Source organism: Prenolepis imparis, unplaced genomic scaffold (assembly GCF_030444845.1).
Source record: "Prenolepis imparis isolate NDT839.2.m4 unplaced genomic scaffold, iyPreImpa1.0 SCAF_3, whole genome shotgun sequence".
NCBI lineage: Eukaryota > Metazoa > Arthropoda > Insecta > Hymenoptera > Formicidae > Prenolepis > Prenolepis imparis.
The window spans coordinates 10,288,347-10,312,755 of NW_028141161.1; the positions used below are offsets into that span (position 1 = coordinate 10,288,347).

The window sequence follows — 24,409 nt, forward strand, 5'->3', positions numbered from 1 at the left end:
GTCAACAATGGCATAACAAATCATGGAGATTACCATCTCGTCTGCCCGGCCGCGTTCGGCAGACCGACCGGCCGAGTAATGCGTTTATAATTATTTTAAATCACATTTTTTCTTCTCCTACCTCTCCTCCCTCTATATCCCGGGCTTTCATTCCGCTTCGTTCGAAGTACCGCCGCTTCCGCCCTCCGTGTTTCGCCATCCCTTTTCCCTTCTTCGATTCAACGCGATTTCTCACTCTGTCTCTCTCATTTTCTACCTCGTACGGCCGTGCTTCGAATATAAGCGTACCCCCGGCTCGTAATTTTATGCGCCGCCAGCGCAGATTCTTAAACGATATGGAAGAGACGGAAAGTATAAAGTGCGAAACGTGTCAGTTGTATGCTTTAACCGTGCTGCTGCATTTATGTCACGGGCATAGTTATTATGTAGCAGGATTATGGGAAGTGTAAAGAAGGAGGCTCTTCCCCTATATACGCGAGAGAGTTCATTCCTCCTTTTGCAAGTGCAGAAAGAAAGCGGAGCTGCGACGGATTTGATATATGCGAAGACTCAAGCGTGAAGAAATTAATGGATAAAGGAAATCGCGCGTTAAATTTTGATTACTAAGGAACGTTTGCTCTCTCATTAATATTTTATCTATAATTATTATAATTGCAGAAAAACCGAATACAAAAAAGTGTTTGCTTTTACTTTACTCGTCAAATGAAAATATCGAATTATCTCTCGGAGAGAGAAGAAATTTTTGAAGGAGTCTATCTTTACGCGATATTAATAGCAGAATTTTCTCATTGAATTTTTGCAATTTTTTCTTTTAAAGAGAACTCTGGAACTTTTTATCAGAATTATCCGGAATTATCAGACTCGGAAATACGCGGCGATCGGAAATCGCGGCCGGTGGTTTCCGTCGAGACGCCTGCGATCGGCGATCCCGATCATAAGGGGAATCGCAGGGCCAATAAATATTCCATAATTTATTGGCAAGGCCGCGGCGCCGTTCCTTCGGCCGGGAAGAATCAAAGAGTTTCGGGTGTTGTCAAGCGCGGGACGGCGCGCAGGAAGCCTCAAAGAAAACCGCTTCCACATACACGCGACGAGTTCCAGGTAATCCTCTCACCGAACCGTGTGTCCTGCGCGAGACGTCGTCGTCGTCATCGTCGTCCACCGAGATTCCAATCAACGAGTTTTTGCGCCACGATCCCCGGCGAAAACCGGCTGTAATCTCTTGCGCGGATATGGGCCGATTCTAAGCAGATCGCGCGCGTTAATCGACCATGCGTGGCACGCGCGATCGATCGCCGATCAATTAACGCGCGCGTCATCGCGACAATTAATCGTCGGGTGTGCGAATTTTTTCGATCGATTCTCCTTATCCGTATATATAATCTTCTTATCAGAGACTTTTGAAATCACGATCTAATTTTTTTATTTATTTTTATTTACAATGTAATATTTCTATATAAATTAGTTAGGTTCTTTTTTCACACGTAGAGAGATAATGCTTATGTATATGTTTACGGTACATTGCGTAAGTTATGGTTTTACGTGATTACGGGAGAGTTATCGTTTTTTAGACACGATAATGCGGTAACATTTGTTGGAATTCTAAGGATATCAGGTAGGTGACATTAAAAAACGCAAGTTCCGAGTGTAATGAGCTTATGTGGGAAAGATTGCCGAGAAGGCCAGCGCTTATAAGTGCATTATCGACGTAGAGTTTTCCCCTTACTCTGCCCACCCTTTTACGGCCCCGAGGGGCGATACCGAAGTAGGCGTGCTACATACAACGTAACATGCAAGAAGCGGGAATTTCTAATTCAACGTAAAGGAACACGTGGGCTGACGTAAGCCTCCTAATGGTTTCATTACATATACGCATGATACAGTCGCATTAGCCGTCAGCTCGTAAGGCTGTTCGCCTGTGAAGAGCGAGTGCAACACTCTCAGCGCGTTCGGAAAGCACCAGCTGACGTCCGACAATCTCCGTGAGTTTTCCTAACGGATCATCTCGGTTTGGAATTGAACACGACTGAATGCGTGGGCGACTGAACGTGATCGATAAAGCCATTCGCGAACCATCGCACGGTCATTAATGTAACTGTATCAGGAATTACGTCAGCTAATGACGCTAATTGCCATTTGAAAAAGAAAACAGAAATTGATATATTTCTTGGCGATTGACGTATTCCATATTAGAATATTTTAAACACATATGAACTTCAATCTTGCTATAAATAACGCAACTTGATTCTAATGTCTAGGTATATAAACGAGAGAATCAATTAAGCTAAAATTATTAAGTTAATCAAACTTGGTGAAATAAAAAATTATCATTCAACATTATCACAATGTGATTGTATTTAGCTGAATATATAAAATCTATAAAGACATGACAGAAATTTTTCTCGTATAAGATTGACGCTCAAAGGTTTCGACTACGTGATGTTCTAACATCTGGACCACGGACGCTATATGTACCGCGGACAAACATTAACCCAGCGACTTTTCTCGCTAGGAAAGTGTACAAACGGGAAAGTACCAGAGATAGGACATCATGTCGTACTAGTCGGCGTTTCAAGCGGTAACGCCGGCTGGTCCAGCTTCCGGGATCTCATCCAGGACCCTCCGAACATGGTGCGAGTGTCACGACTGAAAGCCATTATTCGCTCGGCTTATCTCGCGGGCTCTTACTCGAGTCACGTTTGCCTCGTTGCGACGAAAAGCGCTTCCTAACCGAAAAGTATTCGACCGAGGCGAGACGGAGAGGGTTATCCGGTCAGGGAAAGAGAAGATGGAGGGAAAAGAAGAGGGGATCTTAGAGATGTCTCTCCCGCATTTCTCTCTCGTCTCTCCAACGTGTATCTCTGCTCGCCGAAACAAATGGGCACGTGACATGTTAGGTAATTTTTCAAGAGACTAGTTAGACTAGGGTGCAAAAGCGGGAAGCTTATTTGAGATCTTTTTCTCAGACCTTGCGCGTTCTATATCGAGGTAGATATACGAGCGTGACGTAGGCGAATGAACGCATTTCCTGTACGAGCGACTTTTTGCCTGCCTTCTCTTAGCACATTTATATTGCTAAGCGCCGTTGAGTTATGGTTTGCTTTTTGATACGATTGATTAACTTTCCTTCAATGTTTGCTCACATGTAAAAAAAATAATTTTTTTTTAATATGAAACAATTTAAAAATTTGTTCCCTCAATTTTTGATATAAGAAGAAAATATAGGAAATATTAAAGTTAAGAATTAGTTTGTGATGTAATTATTATGCGGAAAATATAGGCTTTAATATTTCGAATTTAAAAATATATTTGTACCGTAGGAAATTTTTTTTCTTCGGGTTTTTGTATTCTAAGATACTTTGATGACTCGTTCCCACTCTCCGGTTGCTTATTCAAGACGCGAGAATATTCCACAGTCACGGGGGTTCGAGTAACATCGCTCGCGAGCGTTCACTTCACACTTCTCATTCGTTGCATCGTGCTCAAGAAAAAAAAAAATGCGTTATTTTGATCCGCCGTGGTATATCAATGCTATACCCGCGCGAGGTTTATCGCCGTGATATCGCTTTCGCGTCGCTGCTTGCTCGGCCTCGAGTCGGTTGCGTTTCGAGGGAACCGAGGCCATGGGGCGATGCGCGTCGCAACCGGTGTCCTCGTCAATCGTCACGTGTGGAAGGTGCTAGTGCGGTTTGCGATAACGCGTCCCTGGAAGCAGCTAACGTTATCATCAACGAAGAATCACCTTCATTAACTCGTGGAGATAACACCGAATCATACGAGGAAAGAGAATACCGGTTGCACCGACTATCGTAAGCGATCTTGCGCCTAAAATTTCGCTGATAAGAAAGATATGACAGTTAATTACGCAAAGATCAGGCCTTTACACAACCTTTACAATTTTTTCGATTTAATCATACGTTACTACATCGCACCTCTTTTGTCTCGCGTGATAACGAAATTATCACTAGAAAGAGAATATCGATTGCATCAGTTATCGCAAGATTTCCTAAAATACTGCTGATGAAATATACGATGTATGCCGTTTTTGCCGCGGAACTTGTTAATCTGCACATGATGAGTAGCTTAATTTTTTTTACAAATTTCTGATGCAATTATATATGTGTGAGCTCACATTTTCTCCTTCTCTCTTTTCGAATTTAGTGTGTAGATTCGCTTACTAAGACACATATATGTTCATTCTTCTTCCTTTATATATATATATATATATATAGATTTTTATATTCCCGCTTTCTTGTCTTGCATCCTCTCATTCAAATGGAGAACCTCATTTTATCATGTTGTTCAGAGAGGGTGGGTTTTTTTTATTTTAATAGCATGTTTAGAACACGTTATATATTATATAGTCAGACACGCGATATTCGTCATCGTTCCGATAAGTTCGGGTTCCTTTCTTTTACACGTTGGCCTGCCCTCGTATATATCATTGGAATTTGAAGAACGCGTTAGATAGGAAATTGAAGTTGAATCGCGCGCACCCCTAACGAGGACGTTTCACCGAGTAAGCTGGGGCGCTAAACATTCAATCTCCGTCGTGTCTTCCCGGGATCGGCATTACCGCGTAAACGAGCCGATTCGTCTGGCTCCGGTTCCTATCGGCATCTGCCAGTGTCGTAAACGAATATAGACCCACCGGATCTCTTTTGTCATCCGTGACGCATCGGGGAAAGTCAATATCCAAATGATCCCGGCTTCATCCGGGACACGACCGATCGCGTAGGCTCCCCCGCACCGGTAATGGCCGGTACGTGACGAGGGTGGGCCATGCACAGGTCCTTAGCTTCATCCCCCTCGGGGCGTTTTGCATAATACACGCTCTTCCAAGTGTGGCCTAGATTTGCACGATATCAAACCGAAATTCCGTCGAACCGTGAGAACAATCTTTCCCGGTTTAAAATCGACGCGATAGTCGATCAGTGGAGTTGTGCATTTATATTTAATGTGTTGTGAAAGCAAAGAAATTTTATTGACAAATTATGGGTTTCTCATAAAAAGAGAGATAAAATGATATAATGAAGAATTCCATAAATAAAGTGACGATCTTATTTCAGATTTGTTATTCAATGTATATATTTCTATAAATAAATTATATATTATTTTTACTAAACGCGCAGCTTAAATCTATTAAGAAAACGCACATTCATAAATCAGCTTGTCAATTATTATACCTACATGTCATTATTTCTCAGCTAGTTTTATTGCATGCATTGTAAATCTAAATTTTTAAGGCGTTTTTTTTTTACTATTCTATTTTATTCTATTCCCAGACGAGAACGAGATATATTTAGCGCATAAAGAAAATCGACCATGGGGGGGGGGATCTTTTCATATACCTAAAATATTGCTTCTTTGCTATTGTGATAAGCTGTCATCCCTCTAGGTCGGGCTGACAACCAGTAAAATGTTATTCTTTCGTGTTCGACAAGAAAAGAGCAAGAAAAAGAAAGAGAGAGGCGGGAGAGAATGAAAGAGAGAGGAAGAGACACTTAAGACCCTCGAGAGAGAGAAAACGGTTCTCGCCTGCTGGGATCATGCATCTTCAGGGTTAACTGATCTTGAACGTTATCGCGTTACCTTCGACTACCTGCTTACGTACTTACCTCGCTCTTCGCATAGAAATCGCCTATTTTAATATCCTCCGCGTTGTGTGCCTACGACTCCACGAGAATCGCGATGCGTAGAGTGGTCGACCGCGTATCGATTCGCGCGCGTTTTGCCTTCGAATCGGGGAGGGAAAGAGTATAATTAATACGGCAGTTATATGCTTAATGGAACACGATACTCGGTTTCTCCGGGAGAAAACACAACCGAATACGAGACCTTTTCGAGACTAACGAAATCGTCGCTTTATAAGGGTTTGTACAAAAATTTATTTAGCACTATTCAGAGAATATAAGATTGTTAAATATGTATAAGCGCCAAGAAATCTATACATATGTATAATATATATATTATGAACATATAGCTATATATATGTATACATACGACTATATGAAAGAATAAAGTATACTTATTGTTAGAGTAATGCAGCATCATCTATTATAAGATATGAAAATAAAGATTTAGGATATGAGTCAGCAGAAGTAGCGAAAAATTGTCTAACAATGCAGGTAGTGAAGGATCGTCTAACAGGAAGAAAGTTTGCATAGGATTATCGAACCACAAGTTAAATTAATATAAAAATGTTTTTAAAAATATTTTTTATAATATAGTATTTATTCACATTAAACGATAAGTAAAGATAAATTATATTATTATATTTATGTCACGTTGTCATAATATGAATCAATCTTTATTTGAGAAGATTATTTTCTTTAGGAAATATATATTTCCTTCTTATTAATAAAGATAATTATTGATACATATATTTTAAATTTTATTCATACAAAATTAATTTTTTTTTAAAGATAATATTTATATCGGCGAAATTTTGACATTATCCGTGTTTCACCACAGAACTATCTCAGGAATATGTCTGATAAATTATTTTTCATTGATAATTTTTCATTAATACTCAAATAATTTCTTTTTCTTCCCTATCAGACCGATCGTTTCGCCCTCCTCCTTCTCTCACGGAGACGTACGTGTGCGCGGAGGATCCACGGAGTACGTCACAACAATACATCTCTTTAGCGGCGACACAATAAATCAAAATAAACTCGACTGGGAGAGAGAAAACAGGTTGCCAACGCCGCGGGAGGCTGCGCGGCGATTCCGCTCGCTCGGCCTGCTCAAGTTCCTTCGTAGCCGCGTGTGCATGTCGTGTCCATCCTCGGACACGGACGTATACAGATGCACCGAATGCATCTCGATATATAAGGATGCAGGATAAACGCGCGTATGTGTGTCTATTTGTGTGTCTACAATAATTCGAGTGTGTGTACCGGACACGAACTCGGATGCTGCGCAGCTCGTCTTGGCTCTCTCGTGTTGGTCGTTTAATGTTGTATTGGCGTATACCTGCTCCGTTAACCCGGTCCAGCCTCTCGCAGCGAACCCTCTAATCCCTCGGACTCTCCTCTCTCGCTCTCGAATCTGGCCCACCGGTTTTTCGCACGGTGTTCCTGAAAAATGGAGGGTTCTCCGCAGGGGTGGGATTTTTCGTAATCTTGGACCGTGCGCGTTTTGTTATTCTTGGCGTACTTATGAATTGTTCGAGGAAGAAAAAAAAATTCCACGAAAACCCCTCTCGAGGGTCGGATTAGCTTCACACTCCCACATTCGTCTCGACTGAATATTCAGGACTCGCCCCTAGGTAACGATCTTCGTGGCACGAACGTAAGCTTCTATGCAAAATAAGTGTCGCTACCGGAGTCAATTATATTTTCCTGTACGGCTTAACTGTCCCGACGGCTACAACGATGGCCACGTACCGATTGACCTCGCAAACGAGATCCCTCCGGTTCATCGTGCCGCGCGGGAGATCGTTGAGTGGCTGAAAAAATACCCTCTAGTCGTTTGATCCGCAATCGTTCGTGCTATGCTAGTGTCACGCGTTACGTTGTAGAACGACAAAAAAATTAGAGATTTGTCCTTTTCGCAATGTAAAATAATTTCCGGCTTCGCAAACTATTTTATGCGATAAATATTAAAATTGCATTAATTCACAGTTTTGGGGGGAATTTCTTATTCTTATAAATTGAAAGATTTTGCATTTGAAACGCGAGCACTAATCTCTCTCTCTCTCTCTCTCTCTGTCGAGAGATATATCATCTTTCAGAATTATACGTTCGGGGATTATTCTGTCAGATTGACTTATTTAATGGTTTAGCATCTATTTAGCGTTTGCGAAAAATTGCATAGCTTCGGGGCAAACGTTATACGCGCAGGAAGCTCAATTCCGGCAACAACGAGCGCATAAACAATCGCGGGGGAGAGGATTCATTGAGACCACGTAGACCATCGTCGGGGGCCTCCTTCGTGGAGAAGACCCTCGTGGAGGATACAACGTTCAATCTCTCTCTTTCTCTCCCTCTTGTGTTGATGCTCTCGGGTTCGGCGATCGAGAAGTGAACTCGGATGAACCGCACCGCGTGCAGCACGATGAGAAAGACGAAGATACGAGAACCGAGAGGAGGAAAGAAAGACGAAGAAAAGGAAGAGAAGTAAGAGGTCGAAGAGGAGCTCGGCCGGAGTGACGAAGAGAGACGGGGGGAAGGATAAAGAGGAGGAGGTGAAGAGGTAAACCGAGTGTAGGCGTGTAGGTAGGTGAGTCGGAGTCGAGCCGAGCGAGTGGAGCGAGAGCGGCTGTCGGGTCGCCGCCGGGTCAATGTCGCCAGAGTAATTACCTCTCTCCTACCCCCGCAGCCTCTCTCTCTTTCTCTTTTCGTCTCACGAGGCCCTCGGTCTCTCATCGAATCGCACTCTCTCTCTTCTTCCAACATCCCGTTCTATTCCTCTCTCGTTCTCGTGTTTGCTCCGCTCTCTCGCTTACGATTCTCTACTCGCTTCTCTCACGGTTTCCTCTCTCGTCCGTCCATCTCCGCCTCGCTCTCCTCGCTTCCACTCGGCCGTTCCGCGAGCTGTATCTGCCGAAGAGCTTTTCCCCCCTTTCCCATCGTGAATACCCGTCCACCAGTGCAAACCGCTTTCAATCTCTCGTACCCCGGATGCTGACGATATTATGATACTATCCAAGTATCGATACGCTGGCACAGGTAGCTCGATACACTCCTTTCGCTTGACACTTTAAAGATATCTCGGTAATTTGTTGCCAATATCGATGATACCGCTTATCGATGAGAGCTATCGGGATATATATTGTAAATAGGGAAGTCATACGTTTCGTTTTTTTTTCGCGATAAGACAACATGTTCCGCTCCTGACACTGATCTTCAGAACCTTGTTTGGTTAACGATAAGCTCGCATTCATGCTGGTAATCTAATGCCAACAAATTTTGAATGATACAAAAGTAGTTTGATTAAAACATTTATCTTCAATAACTCTGATTAGATTATAAACATTTTTCTTTAATTTTTGCTAAAATATTTTGAAAGAACAGAAAACACCGTTTTCGCACATAAATTTGCTGCGTAGAAACTATATAAATATAGATTGCGAGATTTATATAAGGAATCGAAGCGATGCCGCGAGAGGAAATATGAATGAGAGCGGGTTAAATTGAGTGAGACGAACGGTATTGCTCCTTGAGGAGGCTGCGCGGATTTTTGCAGTACACACCGAGCGCATTGAAGTTTCTCATAGATTTTTCCCAGGGGAAAAGAAAGAATAAGAAAGAGAACGTCCGAGAGAATAAGGAAGAAAACGTGCAACGACTAAGGGAAAATAAGTGGAATATAAGATCTAAACAATAAAAATAATTTTTTTTGTTCATTCTGTCAATAAAAAATGATTAAATTACATAAAAATAATATATTCGATAATCTACAATCTTATTACGATCTTTAAATTGTAAATATTAATATATATAATATGTGTTGCACGATGCTTATCGTACAAATAAATATATTGTTGACTATCATTCGTCAATTATTTTAGCGTGGTTAATATTTAATTAATTATCGTAATTGCAACGTGATTTTAATTCTATAGAAAAAAGGTCGATGAGACTTTTATTTGAAAAATTAAAGCGAATTAATATAAATGCTATATATTGCAAGGGAAAAAATAGGGAAAATATAATCGCAAGTTGCTTTGTCACAGTTTGATACCGCGACATGTCGACATCGTATCAAATCGATGATGTTTTCGTTACCTACCATGTTTTCGGCCATGTGTGGCCAAAGAGCAAACGGCGCAGTCCACATGGCGTAATCACGCGAGTTTCACGATGGCTGATACATCTTTTAAAAGATTCATGCCAGGTATAGCGCGTCTATCGCGACAATGTAGACACGACAATGTAACTCGGCGAAACTACGACACACTTATTTGTCGCATTTGCGATGTTTAATTCAAATTGCACCGATGGTTCTCGGGAAATCGGATTATTATTCGTCGTGATTGATGTTCTATATAACTTTAGCCTCGACTCTACTTTTACTTCCCGTGGACGGCAACGTGACACTTGTAATTTTCGATCGAACTCTTCTTTCGACGCGGCTACGTATAGATATATAATATATATGAATTATCTTCAATCGCGGCCGGCAAAATTCTAATTCTTTTTTTTCGTGCAAAACCACATACGCAACTGATTGTGTCTTATAAAAATCCATCGAGTAAATCGCGATATATTTTTGTTAGACAATTAGTATGTCACAATACGTATGTTCTTAATTACAGAAAAATTATTTATAAAAGATTATCGCTGTCACGCATACACCACGTGAACCTCTCGTGGGAATCTGAACGGACATAAGTGACGCATAGTAGCGGACGTGTTATTGTAATAATATCGTTTTAAGAGATTTGAAGGGTAAATGTTCAGAGTGGGATTTCAGTTGAATCAATGATCTTCTTAACGCATTTATCGCGCGCGCGTTACAAATTATCGTTACATTCGAGACACGTAACACACATACATTGTTTACGTGTTGGCGAGAATTAAAAAATTATCAGTATTAGTCACAGAACATGTTGAAAGTGATAAGGTGGCAAGGACGATTATTATAGTAGTTACAATTATGATTTTTTTCACTTACGAAGCATCAAGCTATGACGATAATGTGTTGCGCGAGTCAACGTAATTCAATTGCATCGGGAAAAGAAAACAAGGACGAACAAACATCGGTTCGATCGGCTGCGAGAAATGCGATTTTACGCGGAAAAAGCTTTACCGTTAAGAGTCGAATAGACAGAAGAAGATCGGAGGAGTCTTAACGACAAAAAGGCGGAGATTCGGCGATCGTTATTTCCGCTCCGATCGGCGCTCCTCCTTCCTCATTCTCCTTCTCATCATCGCTTATTCCGTATCGGCGATTTTATACGGTGAATGTGCTACTCGCGTTTCGTATAGAAGCTGAAGGTGCGCGAGGAGATGTCGAAGAGCGCGGAACCGCGACTCGCGAACCGGCAAGCCGTTGAAGAACGGAAGCGCCGTCCTTCGTTTTGTTAGCCGCAAGAAACGGACGTATGTTACCCATTATCCATGCTGCGGGCCGTACAGTAAATTATGATTGTCGAGTACATCATCGGCCGCGCGCGCATTAGTTCCCCGGACCCGGAGAAGAAGGTAGCTCTCTCTCTCGTGCAGTCGTTCGCGTGGCGCTCAAATTACTCGCGTTGTCGTCGTTTTCCGTTTGCAACCGGCTGTCGCATTCGAAAATGCGCGATATCCCCGCAGAAATATCACAAATTACTTTGGTTTAAAAAAAGCGAGCCTATAAGTTTGACAAGTGAGTATAATCGAAAAATAAATTAACAAGACAAATATATGGCTATTTTAATTTATTATCTCACTTTATTAAAAAGTAAGTTAATAATAAGATAATTAATATATGTATAAAAAATTATTCGTTTGTCGAGATAACTCGACGCGATTAAGATTTATATGCGAAATTAAAATATATGATTGAGATTATTTTTGGTCGAAAATATTTTCGAGTTTGGTAAACATTAATTAGTGTAGCATGTTGATTCAAATTAGTCATTGACAGTGAGCAATCCGACACGCTCAAAAATACAAATGCTCTATATTTTCCCACGTCAGTGTGGTGCGAATTAATTAACGATTTAATTCATCAACATTGCCATATGCTACCGAGTGCACGTGCAGCGTTGTCAATTTTAGCACTTGACAAAGTACACTTGGCACTTTGCACCGACTCGTGCGTATATCACAGTGAGTCAGTAGTGAATCACAATTCTCCTCCCGCCTTCTCCTTGCCATGTCAGCTTTAAGACGCTATGCCAGTTTTTAATCGTCATAACCCGATTTGTAGATAAAGAAATATCAATAAAGCGTATTTTCGATGCAACGATAAGACTATTCGTGCGCTCTGTGGATGCATCACGCTCAATCATTTAAGTATTAAGCTCAGATAAGAATTAGCGTGAGCGCGCGAGAGAGAGATAGGATAAAACTTATAAAATAAGATTATGGAAAAACTAAAATTATGAGAGAGAGAAATTAGTATATAATTAGAAATCATCAGTTCTGACTTTCTCTCTTTTTCGTACATAAAATGTAGAAAGCTATTATTCTACATAAATTACTCGGACCCTCTTTACAGGATTCTATGAATAAATACAGAAGATCGTCACAGTACTACATCGTGTCAATTCGTCCAACGCAGTCATATATTGACAGTGAAACTCGCCGCGAGAACGATAGGAAGCGTCCAGATGACAACGAAAGTAATGCAATGGAAAGCTCGCGCGTGAAGAGTTACATCCTCTTATAAAACTCTCTCGATAGAGCGCGGAGAGCAGGCGGCGCGAGCGGATAGTTAGTTGCCCAACATATCCCCCGTAATTGATAGACTAATGGCATCGCAAGTGGGTTAAGTGCACGACTGTTGAAACTTCGATAGGGAATGAAGCAATTTACCGAGAGCGGAGGACTATGATAATACCTGGACTCGCGCGGTTCAATTAAAAGCCGGCTGATATAATTTCGCCGTCGCTGTGCACGCGATTGACAAATCGTTCGCGAACGAGCGAGCGAGCGAACGACCGCGAAAGAAGAAAAAATAAAAAAGTCGCGAGGCGACCCCGCCGTTCGTTTACCTTTCAATGTTCGCGCAACGTCGCGAAATTAGTTAATCAGTATTTAAGTGGACGTTGCACGCGCGATAAATATGATGCGCGCGCGCGAACGCGCGCTGATAATAATAATAATTAATAATCCCGACGTGCGCGCGAGTATACGAAAGAACGGCACGTGCAAGCGATAATGCAACGCGTCGCGTGCATTGCGTTTGCCTCTCGCGAATTTAAGAAATTTAGCGAACGAGCGATATCATTGAGATTACACAAAGAGAGCATTCTATTTTAATTATATATATATATACACATTATTAATTTTAATCCCGCGAGAGAATGTATCGAATTTCTTTTTCGAATTCGAGCCGCACTTTGACAGATCGATCTTTCTTTTTCTTCTTTTCCATTCCTACGTTGAACTTCCTACGGACGCATCAGACGCATCGCGGACGAAGGGGTACTTTCGCTATTATTGATACGTAGGATCGGCGTAGCTATAGAGACCCACGATGGAAACAGAACGGAGTTAATGACGGCGAATGCGAATCGATATTACGCGCTTTCCGTGTCGTTTGACGATGCCGTTCTGCATTTTGCAGAACTCGCGGACAGTAATACGGTAGGGAGGTAGGGGGTCAATTAAAAGCTCTTTTCATCGATTGCGCGACCGGCCGTCTGATAATGCGATGCGCTGCTCCGATCGGCTGTCGCGATAAATTAAATGCGCTTCGTGACAATTGTTTTTCTTTATTATTTTTTTTTTTTAACGCACTATCGCGCGGTCCCGCCGTTATGTTTCAAAATGCACGCTTTATCTTTTTCACGTGGCTTATAGTGTATAGTATACGCGATGCAATCTAATCACGGCCGTCTTATCCACCGCGCGCTGTACATTACAATACGGAGAACGGTCCGGCATCAATTTCTCTCTCAACTCGCCACTGACGTGTTAATTCCTCTTTCTTCGTCGCTGGCGATTTAACATGAATAGCGATTTAATATTAACGCGCGTCGTATTTGAACAGCTTTAATATAAAAGCAAACAAATATTTCTTTCATACATAGTGTATATTTGTGTATGTGTGTCGAAAACCTTATAAAAAATGTATATTCTTAAGATTCTCACTAAAAAGAATCATATAATAATATTTTATGAGTGGTAGAAATAATTTTTACGCGATACCCCATCAATCTTATTTAATAATTCTAAAGACTTCGCATCGTAATTTTTTTTTGCTAGATCGCGCCAAATTAATAATATAATAATGCCTAATATTATATAATTTTTTAATAATAATCGACAAATATGAGATGATCAATCTCCTTTCACCTTTATATTTCTCAAAATATTCGTGCTCCTTAGAAAGATTTTGTGGTTCTACAAGAATCATCGCTATCTCCATCAAAGAGACGTACATATCCGATGACGCTTATTCGACTATTCTAAACATTATCACAGGTGAGTCACGTCGTAGCGGCTACCAAGGTGAAACGTTTCCACGAACCCGACGACGATTTCTCAGCGAAAATTCAACCGGCCTATCGGAAATCTTATTGTTGATCATAGATAATTGTACGAGCACGTGCCGCGATAGTGTTGCGCGATGCACATGTGCATGCGTCTCGGGATATGCGTGCGCAAGTGGTAAGCACTACGCCTAATCTTACGCAAAGGCGAGAGAGGCTGCAGGGATGCGCTGATGAGAGAGAAAGAGAAGATCCGGAGCTGCGAAGGAATGAGATAGAGATGCGCAAAGAGATAAAGAGAGCGAGAAAGAGAAACAGAGATGATGAACGGAAAACAAGATAGAGCAGAATCAGCGTGGCGAACATCTGCGTGTCGTCGGACACGTCCCGCAGCTAATAAATCGCGACTTATCGATCGCCGCTTGTCGTTACGCAATATATAAGATGCATTAGCATAAGACCGCTGAGAAATCTATCCACTGGTGCACACATTTTTTTCGCGTCTCCGCCGGCTCGCTGGCTGCTTCTCGTCGCCATTCTACCAGCAAATCTTTTTTTTATAGACGGTTTTTTTTGTTATAGTTACACGCGATAAAAAAAGAATATGGATGATTCGGTCGAGAGAAAGGGCATGTAAATATGAAATGTATTAATCGCATATATGCCTTTTATAATTCTATTTAATTCTACATAATTTTTTATTGTGTATATCTTTATATAAAACTTTATGATTAATTTTATATCATGAAAGACTTAATTTGTTATATAATTATTATTGGATAATTATTATTTTTATGTAATGCTATATTTTCTAATCTCTTAAACTTTTATTATTTTTTATTTTTAATATCTATTTTTCACAGAGACGTTTGCAAACAACTGTTATACTTTTCTATATTTCATGATCTTTTTAGGTGAATTTGGTGCATTATTCAATATTGACACTTTGCTAACGAGAACGAAGAAAATAAGTACTGCGTGTCATCCACGTATCGAGTGGCGAGCAGGGTCAAAGTGCAAGACGCAATTACGATATGCACTCTATCTTTATCGCATCTCGTGAATCATCTCGATCGTTATATCGTCTTTCGACATCGCACACGTTATCTAGGTTTTCAGGTCTCTCTCTTTCTCCCTTTCCCCCTTTCCCTCGCTCTTCGTCTTTTTCTGCCGATTCTTCACTATATTTTCTCTGTTCGTGAAATACGTACTATGACACGTGCATGCACTACTTCATCGATAAGAGACTCTCTAATAGCTGCACTTGAACGTTGCGTTTACAGAAGCAACGAGAAAGTGACGAAGAAAAAACGAATACGTAGATCAATGCGTGTAGTTGCGCAAAATTAATCTGATATCGAAATATTATCTTGTTGGTATTAAGTAATGTTTATTAAAAATATTGCTTATTTTATTTGACATATATTTGATATTTTTAATTTCAATTATATATTATCTCTGTTAATAAAAGAAAATGCAATAATCACTCTAGTTACTGAGTATTTCATAATAGTATTCCGTGTATACAGTAGTATTCAGTAAATGTATTTTTTGTAATCTCACAGATCTATGAAGATGCAATAATAATCATATTTATTCATTTGTGAACTGTCAAAATTTTTTATTGAATTTTTTAATTCAAAATGAAGCAGCGAAGAAAGGATTATATTATACGTGCAACTTGCTATAAGCTATGCCATGCATTCGATAATTAATACTTATCAAGAAAAGTTAAGAAATTGAGAAAACAATTTATTTTTAAATCGATAAGACACGCGCTCTTAAACATAGTTTAATATCTGTGATATCGTTTGAAACCATTGCGATCATCGAGAACACAAACCTAGCATTGTCCGGTCATCATAGAAAATTATCGCGACCTGTCAAAACATATCTTGGCTTGTGCATTATCGATCTCGTTTCAAGACGAGCGAGTGGGTCAGCCGTGATCGTGTGACACAGCGAATATGCGGGCGGGCCAGGCTCGGATCGCGTTGCAGCGTCGTATAAACGTCGATCGAGATTATTTCGTAGAAGGTTGTCGGTTTACTTTTCTTCTTCTTTTAAAATTCCATAATAACAATTTATAGCAACTACAGATTTTTAAATTTATTTTTTGACATGTAGTCTGACATATATGGAATTAAGCGACGCGGTAGCGTCGATATATATCTCATGTGAATTTAATTTGAAATAAAAAAAATGCAGAAACGATAATTCAATTTATATTATAAAATGTTAAATATTTCAAGGCGGCAATAAATTATTAGTTGTCAGACAAAGGTATTCGGCCTTCACGTGCAGCGTATTATTGTTGACATATACTCGCTCAACTTGTCATTCTGACGGTAAAACTCGATTAGTAAGATTATTGTTCCGCATATCGTCGAATTATTCTTCGAGAAATGCAATTATTTCCCTTTATTATAATTAGCGACATGCAAGCGTATCGAAATGATCGTAATTAATCGTATTATCTCAAATAATGAGTATCAAGGCGTTATTTTGTTCGAATATTATTGTTCATATCTTGACTCATTGACTCCTAAATATAATTCTCACTCGAAACGAAGTATTAATTCATGATTGCAAATTCAGGAGTGCCATGCAAAATATCGCGCGTCCGTTTTCATTGTGATTCATGTTGGGAGTATCATATATAAGTGTCACGTCTTAATTAGTTCGATAACGCTGTGTAGAAAAGGTTGTAAGTCCGAATTCAGAAGTATCATGCAAAGTGTTGCGCGTCTGTTCTTATAATGCTGCATAATGGATAATACTGAATTGTAATAAACTATATTTCCGTGAGTGAGTGTAATAAATAATTTTTAAGTGTAAATCCTGAAAGCTTGTGTGAAAGGAAGAAAAACAAGTATCGGGCGACGCAATCTTTGAAGTAATTAATTTTATTTGTATATTATTTATATTTATATCTTGTGCTCCACACTTATTCCCATTTATTTGGTTCGTTTATTTGAACTTAAATAATTAAAGAAAAAGACTTTTATATATGATATATTTTATTAAATCTTATTGTGTTAAGAAATATGGTTTTTCGGAAATTATATAATTATTCTATTAATATTTTCTTATTATTTTTATCATACAAAATTTGAAAATTATTTTAAGCGAAATAGCTGGTTATACGTCACCAAATTTCTTTTCGGAAACTTTCGAAATGCGATTCCGACAAATCGAGAAATTTCGCTATGATCATGACAATTAATGATTAATTGCTGGAATAATTTGAATTCTATTTGTGTTACAGGTCAATATGTATTTGACGATTCCCCCCGTTCTGAGAGGAGAATAAGACTTAGGAAAGGCTTCGATCATCAACAATCCTTGGGTGAGTAATTTATTATTTATAAGTTAGTCATGTATTAATCGCATAATCATGACTTGAATTATATGATTAATCACGTAATTTGATTTGTTTATTTAAATAGTTTAAACAAGAGAGAATTATAATCTCTATAAATACGTAAAATAAAAGTTTATCACTCACCAACTGATGCGCAACAGCGAAGTTGATTGAGGCATTGAAGCTATGTTGATCTGTAACATATAAATAGGATACAAATTGTAGCAGCGTTCAAAATAATTAAAAAATTTCAAAAAATTATTATTGTACGCGCCAAATTTTATATTCGACGCTTACAATAATAAGTAGATGAACTAATTTTATAAATTCCCAAAGACTTTATTTCTTATTAAGTAAAAATTTAAGCAGATTATAGCTTTTAGATAAGATGTTTTTTCTTTAATAGAGATAAATTCAGTATCTTAAAACGGAATGGGTTATAACAAACTTGATCAAATAAACTATAATAAATTTAACAGATTAAATCGATAACTTCTACAGTTATCTTTTTTCAATGTATATATTAAAAGATTAAAATGGAACATAAATTAAAAAAATATAGGAAGCATTTTTTCAATTAGTTAATTTTATCTAGTTTATTTGTAAAAATAAATTTATTTTTAAAAATGTGTTAGTGATTTTATTAATTGTACATAGTAGTATATAATAATTTATTTATAACGCACGCAGATTTTATTCTGATTTTTTATAGCCTATCTATCTATATTCTGAAACTTTGGAGAAAGAAACTGTGCTTTAAATTGATGCAAAACCAAATTATTAATAAAGTGAATTACATATTGTGTAATGTGATAATATTGTAAATAACATGAATGTTTAATTAATTTTACATTATTATAAATTATATTTACATATATATGTATATTTTATTCTAAATTATATTATATATTACTATAAAAATTTTAATGATTTAATTTTGACTGATAACTTGGCTCTTTATCAGTTAAAGCAAAATTATATTAAAATGAATGTTCAACGAACGATGAAAGTGTAAAATATTTATGTTCATATATTTGCTGGCCATGATATTTAGTCGACAACGATAATTAATCGTCAAAAGAAGGAGTTTTTTTTCTTCTTTGATTTCTATAATAGAGATCAAACTGGTTATAATCCCCTTTCTAAAAAAGGCATGTTATTGACATTGTTGTCGTTTTTCCGCGATGCTGATTGGCTCTCTGTCGATTCGCGTTGTGTGTTATATTTGTAGCATCGAAAGGCTGTCATCACGAGGGTTAGCAGTGAGCAGTTTGACAGTTAGTCCAAAATAAAATAAAATAAAATAAAATAATATGTTTTAAATAATATGTTATAATACTTTAAACTTGATTAATATTTTTGACATTCGCGTTGTGTGTTATATTTGAAGCATGAAGAGGCTGTCATCGTGAGGGTTAGCAGTTAGCAGTTTGACAGTTAGTCCAAAATAAAATTAAATAAAATAATGACATGTTTTAAATAATATATTATAATACTTTAAATTTTGATTAATATTTTCGCGGACAAGAGGTAACAATACTTGCGAGAATCAATTAATATGTCTTTTTTAGAAAAAGACTAGAATAACACAAGCGCGCGTTATGCCATTCCTCGATTTTATTAAAAAAAGTATGATGTATTTATATAAAGTTTGTTTAAACTTCATTAATATTTTTTACAGAAATCAGATGATTAAAGCATTACATTGCCCATTAAATATTAAAATAAAAATATGTTATAAAAATAAAAATAATATATAATTCCTTAAACTCGATTAATATTTTTTGACAGAAATCAGCTGATAGCTGTTATAAATATTAATCGAGTTTAAGGAATTATATATTACATTATTTAAAACATATTATTTTAAATGTTATAAAATATTCTTATTTTAAAAATTAATTAGCAAATTAACGTTTTAATCAGCTGATTTCTGTAACAAAAATATTAATCGAAGATAAGATATTACAACATATTATTTACAATATATTGCTATTTTAATTTTTATAACATATTACTATTTTAAAATTTAATTACCTTACTATATTAATATTTTCTAATATATTTATTTAATTAAGAAGTAGTATATTTATTAAGTTAAGAATAGAAGTGAGACATGAATACAAATTTACAATTAAGGTTTCGTAGATATAATTTTTAAAACAAAAATTATTTTCTTAATTAGAGTCACAAATATATTTCGTCCGACACTTTTCGATAATCTTGATATAATTCGAATTCCGAATGCGCAGTAGAAATGAGTTTCGACATATATTACCGCGATATATGCATGCAGTCACGCATAATTCGTAATAATGTGCAGACAATGTACTGTTAAAATGTATATAAGATTAATTTTTTGCACGTTTTGAAATATCGAAAACTAAAATTTTTAAGCCGCAAATCCCATACGGCGAAGATTTATATAACGTATATTAGACCAAAAAGGTAGTACGCTGGTATGCTTATGGTACAAAGATAATGTGCAAACAATACACTATTGAAATATATATACGATAAATTTTTGGCTCGCCTTTAAATATTAGAAATCGATACTTTTTTACAGTTGACCCTATGCGACACAATCTTAATCTATGTATATCAAGTTAAAACATTTGTACGCTGGTGTCTGTTTGGTATCAAATGATTCTGTAACCAATGTACTATTAAAATGTATAATCGATGAATTTTTGGCTCGTCATAAAATATTAGAAATCGATACTTTTTTACCGCTGACCCTATACGACGCAACCTTGTTTTATGTATATCAAGTTAAAAAATTTGTACGCTGGTGTCTGTTTGGTACCAAATGATTCTGTAATAAATGTACTATTAAAATGTATAATCGATGAATTTTTGGCTCATCTTAAAATATTAGAAATTGATACTTTTTTGACGCGGACCCTATGCGACGCATCCTTATTTTATGTATATCATATTAAAAAATTTGTACGCTGGTGTCTGTTTGGTACCAAATGATTCTGTAATAAATGTACTATTAAAATGTATAATCGATGAAATTTTGGCTCGTCTAAAAAATATTAGAAATTGATACTTTTTTGACGCGGACCCTATGCGACGCATCCTTATTTTATGTATATCATATTAAAAAATTTGTACGCTGGTGTCTGTTTGGTACCAAATGATTCTGTAATAAATGTATTATTAAAATGTATAATCGATGAATTTTTGGCTCGTCTTAAAATATTAGAAATTGATACTTTTTTGATGCGGACCCTGTGCGACGCACCCTTATTTTATGTTTATCATAAAAAAAATTTGTACGCTGGTGTCTGCATGGTACGAAAAGATTCTGTAATCAATGCACTATTAAAATGTATCATCGATGAATTTTTGGCTCGTCTTAAAATATTGGAAATCGATACTTTTTACAGCTGACCCTATGCGACGAAACCTTATTTTATGTATATCAAGTTAAAAAATTTGTACGCTGGTGTCTGTTTGGTACCAAATGATTCTGTAATAAATGTACTATTAAAATGTATAATCGATGAATTTTTGGCTCGTCTTAAAATATTAGAAATCGATACTTTTTTGACGCGGACCCTACGCGACGCATCCTTATTTTATGTATAACATATTAAAAAATTTGTACGCTGGTGTCTGTTTGGTACCAAATGATTCTGTAATAAATGTACTATTAAAATCTATAATCGATGAATTTTTGGCTCGTCTTAAAATATTAGAAATCGATACTTTTTTACCGCTGACCCTATGCGACGCATCCTTAATTTATGTATATCAAGTTTAAAAATTTGTACGCTGTTGTCTGCTTGGTACCAAAAGATTCTGTAATCAATGTACTATTGAAATGTATAATCGATGAATTTTTGGCTCGTCTTAAAATATTAGAAATTGATACATTTATGCCGCTGACCCTATGCGACGCATTCTTAATTTATGTATAGCAAATGAAAAAGTTTGTACGCTGTTGTCTGCTTGGTACCAAAAGATTCTGTAATCAATGTACTATTAAAATGTATAATCGATGAATTTTTGGCTCGTCTTAAAATATTAGAAATCGATACTTTTTTACCGCTGACCCTATACGACGCAACCTTGTTTTATGTATATCAAGTTAAAAAATTTGTACGCTGGTGTCTGTTTGGTACCAAATGATTATGTATTCAATGTACTATTAAAATGTATAATCGATGAATTTTTGGCTCGTCTTAAAATATTAGAAATCGATACTTTTTTACCGCTGACCCTATGCGACGCAACCTTGTTTTATGTATATCAAGTTAAAAAATTTGTACGCTGGTGTCTGTTTGGTACCAAATGATTCTGTAATAAATGTACTATTAAAATGTATAATCGACGAATTTTTGGCTCGTTTTAATATATTAGAAATAGATACTTTTTTGACGCGGACCCTATGCGACGCATCCTTATTTTATGTATATCATATTAAAAAATTTGTACGCTGGTGTCTGCTTGGTACCAAATGATTCTGTAATAAATGTACTATTAAAATGTATAATCGATGAATTTTTGGCTCGTCTTAAAATATTAGAAATTGATACTTTTTTGACGCGGACCCTATGCGACACATCCTTAATTTATGTATATCATATTAAAAAATTTGTACGCTGGTGTCTGTTTGGTACCAAATGATTCTGTAATAAATGTACTATTAAAATGTATAATCGATGAATTTTTGGCTCGTCTTAAAATATTAGAAATTGATACTTTTTTGACGCGGACCCTATGCGACGCATCCTTATTTTATGTATATCATATTAAAAAATTTGTACGCTGGTGTCTGTTTGGTACCAAATGATTCTGTAATAAATGTACTATTAAAATGTATAATCGATGAATTTTTGGCTCGTCTTAAAATATTAGAAATTGATACATTTATGCCGCTGACCCTATGCGACGCATCCTTAATTTATGTATAGCAAATGAAAAAGTTTGTACGCTGTTGTCTGCTTGGTACCAAAAGATTCTGTAATCAATGTACTATTAAAATGTATAATCGATGAATTTTTGGCTCGTCTTAAAATATTGGAAATCGATACTTTCTACCGCTGACCCTATGCGACGCAACCTTATTTTATGTATATCAAGTTAAAAAATTTGTACGCTGGTGTCTGTTTGGTACCAAATGATTATGTATTCAATGTACTATTAAAATGTATAATCGATGAATTTTTGGCTCGTCTTAAAATATTAGAAATCGATACTTTTTTACCGCTGACCCTATGCGACGCAACATTATTTTTTGTATATCAAGTTAAAAAATTTGTACGCTGGTGTCTCTTTGGTACCAAATGATTCTATAATCAATGTACTATTAAAATGTATAATCGATGAATTTTTGGCTCGTCTTAAAATATTAGAAATCGATACTTTTTTACCGCTGACCCTATGCGACGCATCCTTAATTTATGTATATCAAGTTTAAAAATTTGTACGCTGTTGTCTGCTTGGTACCAAAAGATTCTGTAATCAATGTACTATTAAAATGTATAATCGATGAATTTTTGGCTCGTCTTAAAATATTGGAAATCGATACTTTTTACCGCTGACCCTATGCGAAGCAACCTTATTTTATGTATATCAAGTTAAAAAATTTGTACGCTGGTGTCTGTTTGGTACCAAATGATTATGTATTCAATGTACTATTAAAATTTATAATCGATGAATTTTTGGCTCGTCTTAAAATATTGGAAATCGATACTTTTTACCGCTGACCCTATGCGAAGCAACCTTATTTTATGTATATCAAGTTAAAAAATTTGTACGCTGGTGTCTGTTTGGTACCAAATGATTATGTATTCAATGTACTATTAAAATGTATAATCGATGAATTTTTGGCTCGTCTTAAAATATTAGAAATCGATACTTTTTTACCGCTGACCCTATGCGACGCAACATTATTTTTTGTATATCAAGTTAAAAAATTTGTACGCTGGTGTCTCTTTGGTACCAAATGATTCTATAATCAATGTACTATTAAAATGTATAATCGATGAATTTTTGGCTCGTCTTAAAATATTAGAAATCGATACTTTTTTACCGCTGACCCTATGCGACGTATCCTTAATTTATGTATATCAAGTTTAAAAATTTGTACGCTGTTGTCTGCTTGGTACCAAAAGATTCTGTAATCAATGTACTATTAAAATGTATAATCGATGAATTTTTGGCTCGTCTTAAAATATTAGATATCGATACTTTTTTACCGCTGACTCTATACGACGCAACCTTGTTTTATGTATATCAAGTTAAAAAATTTGTACGCTGGTGTCTGTTTGGTACCAAATGAGTCTGTAATAAATGTACTATTAAAATGTATAATCGACGAATTTTTGGCTCGTCTTAAAATATTAGAAATTGATACTTTTTTGACGCGGACCCTATGCGACGCATCCTTATTTTATGTATATCATATTAAAAAATTTGTACGCTGTTGTCTGCTCGGTACCAAAAGAATCTGTAATCAATGTACTATTAAAATGCATAATCGATGAATTTTTGGGTCGTCTTAAAATAATAGAAATTGATACTTTTTTGACGCGGACCCTGTGCGACGCATCTTTATTTTATGTTTATCAAGTTAAAAAATATGTACGCTGGTGTCTGTTTGGTACCAAATGATTCTGTAATAAATGTACTATTAAAATGTATAATCGATGAATTTTTGGCTCGTCTTAAAATATTAGAAATTGATACTTTTTTGACGCGGACCCTGTGCGACGCATCCTTATTTTATGTTTATCGTTTTAAAAAATTTGTACGCTGGTGTCTGTTTGGTACCAAATGATTCTGTAATAAATGTACTATTAAAATGTATAATCGATGAATTTTTGGCTCGTCTTAAAATATTAGAAATTCATACTTTTTTGACGCGGACCCTATGCGACGCATCCTTATTTTATGTATATCAAGTTTAAAAATTTGTACGCTGTTGTCTGCTTGGTACC

At 36.6% G+C, this 24,409-nt stretch overlaps 2 long non-coding RNA genes across 2 annotated transcripts in view; one reads left to right on the forward strand and one right to left on the reverse strand.

Annotated features, from left to right (window-relative positions):
- The window catches only part of LOC145934121 (uncharacterized), a 112,576-nt gene extending 95,106 nt beyond the window's left edge, over positions 1-17,470 (forward strand). Inside the window, exon 5 of the long non-coding RNA XR_014424996.1 lies at positions 17,361-17,470. This is a non-coding gene — a long non-coding RNA (uncharacterized LOC145934121). The remainder of the gene's footprint in view (positions 1-17,360) is intronic.
- LOC145934119 (uncharacterized) overlaps positions 17,457-24,409 on the reverse strand; it is a 135,661-nt gene continuing 128,708 nt past the window's right edge. Inside the window, exon 8 of the long non-coding RNA XR_014424995.1 lies at positions 17,457-17,650. This is a non-coding gene — a long non-coding RNA (uncharacterized LOC145934119). The remainder of the gene's footprint in view (positions 17,651-24,409) is intronic.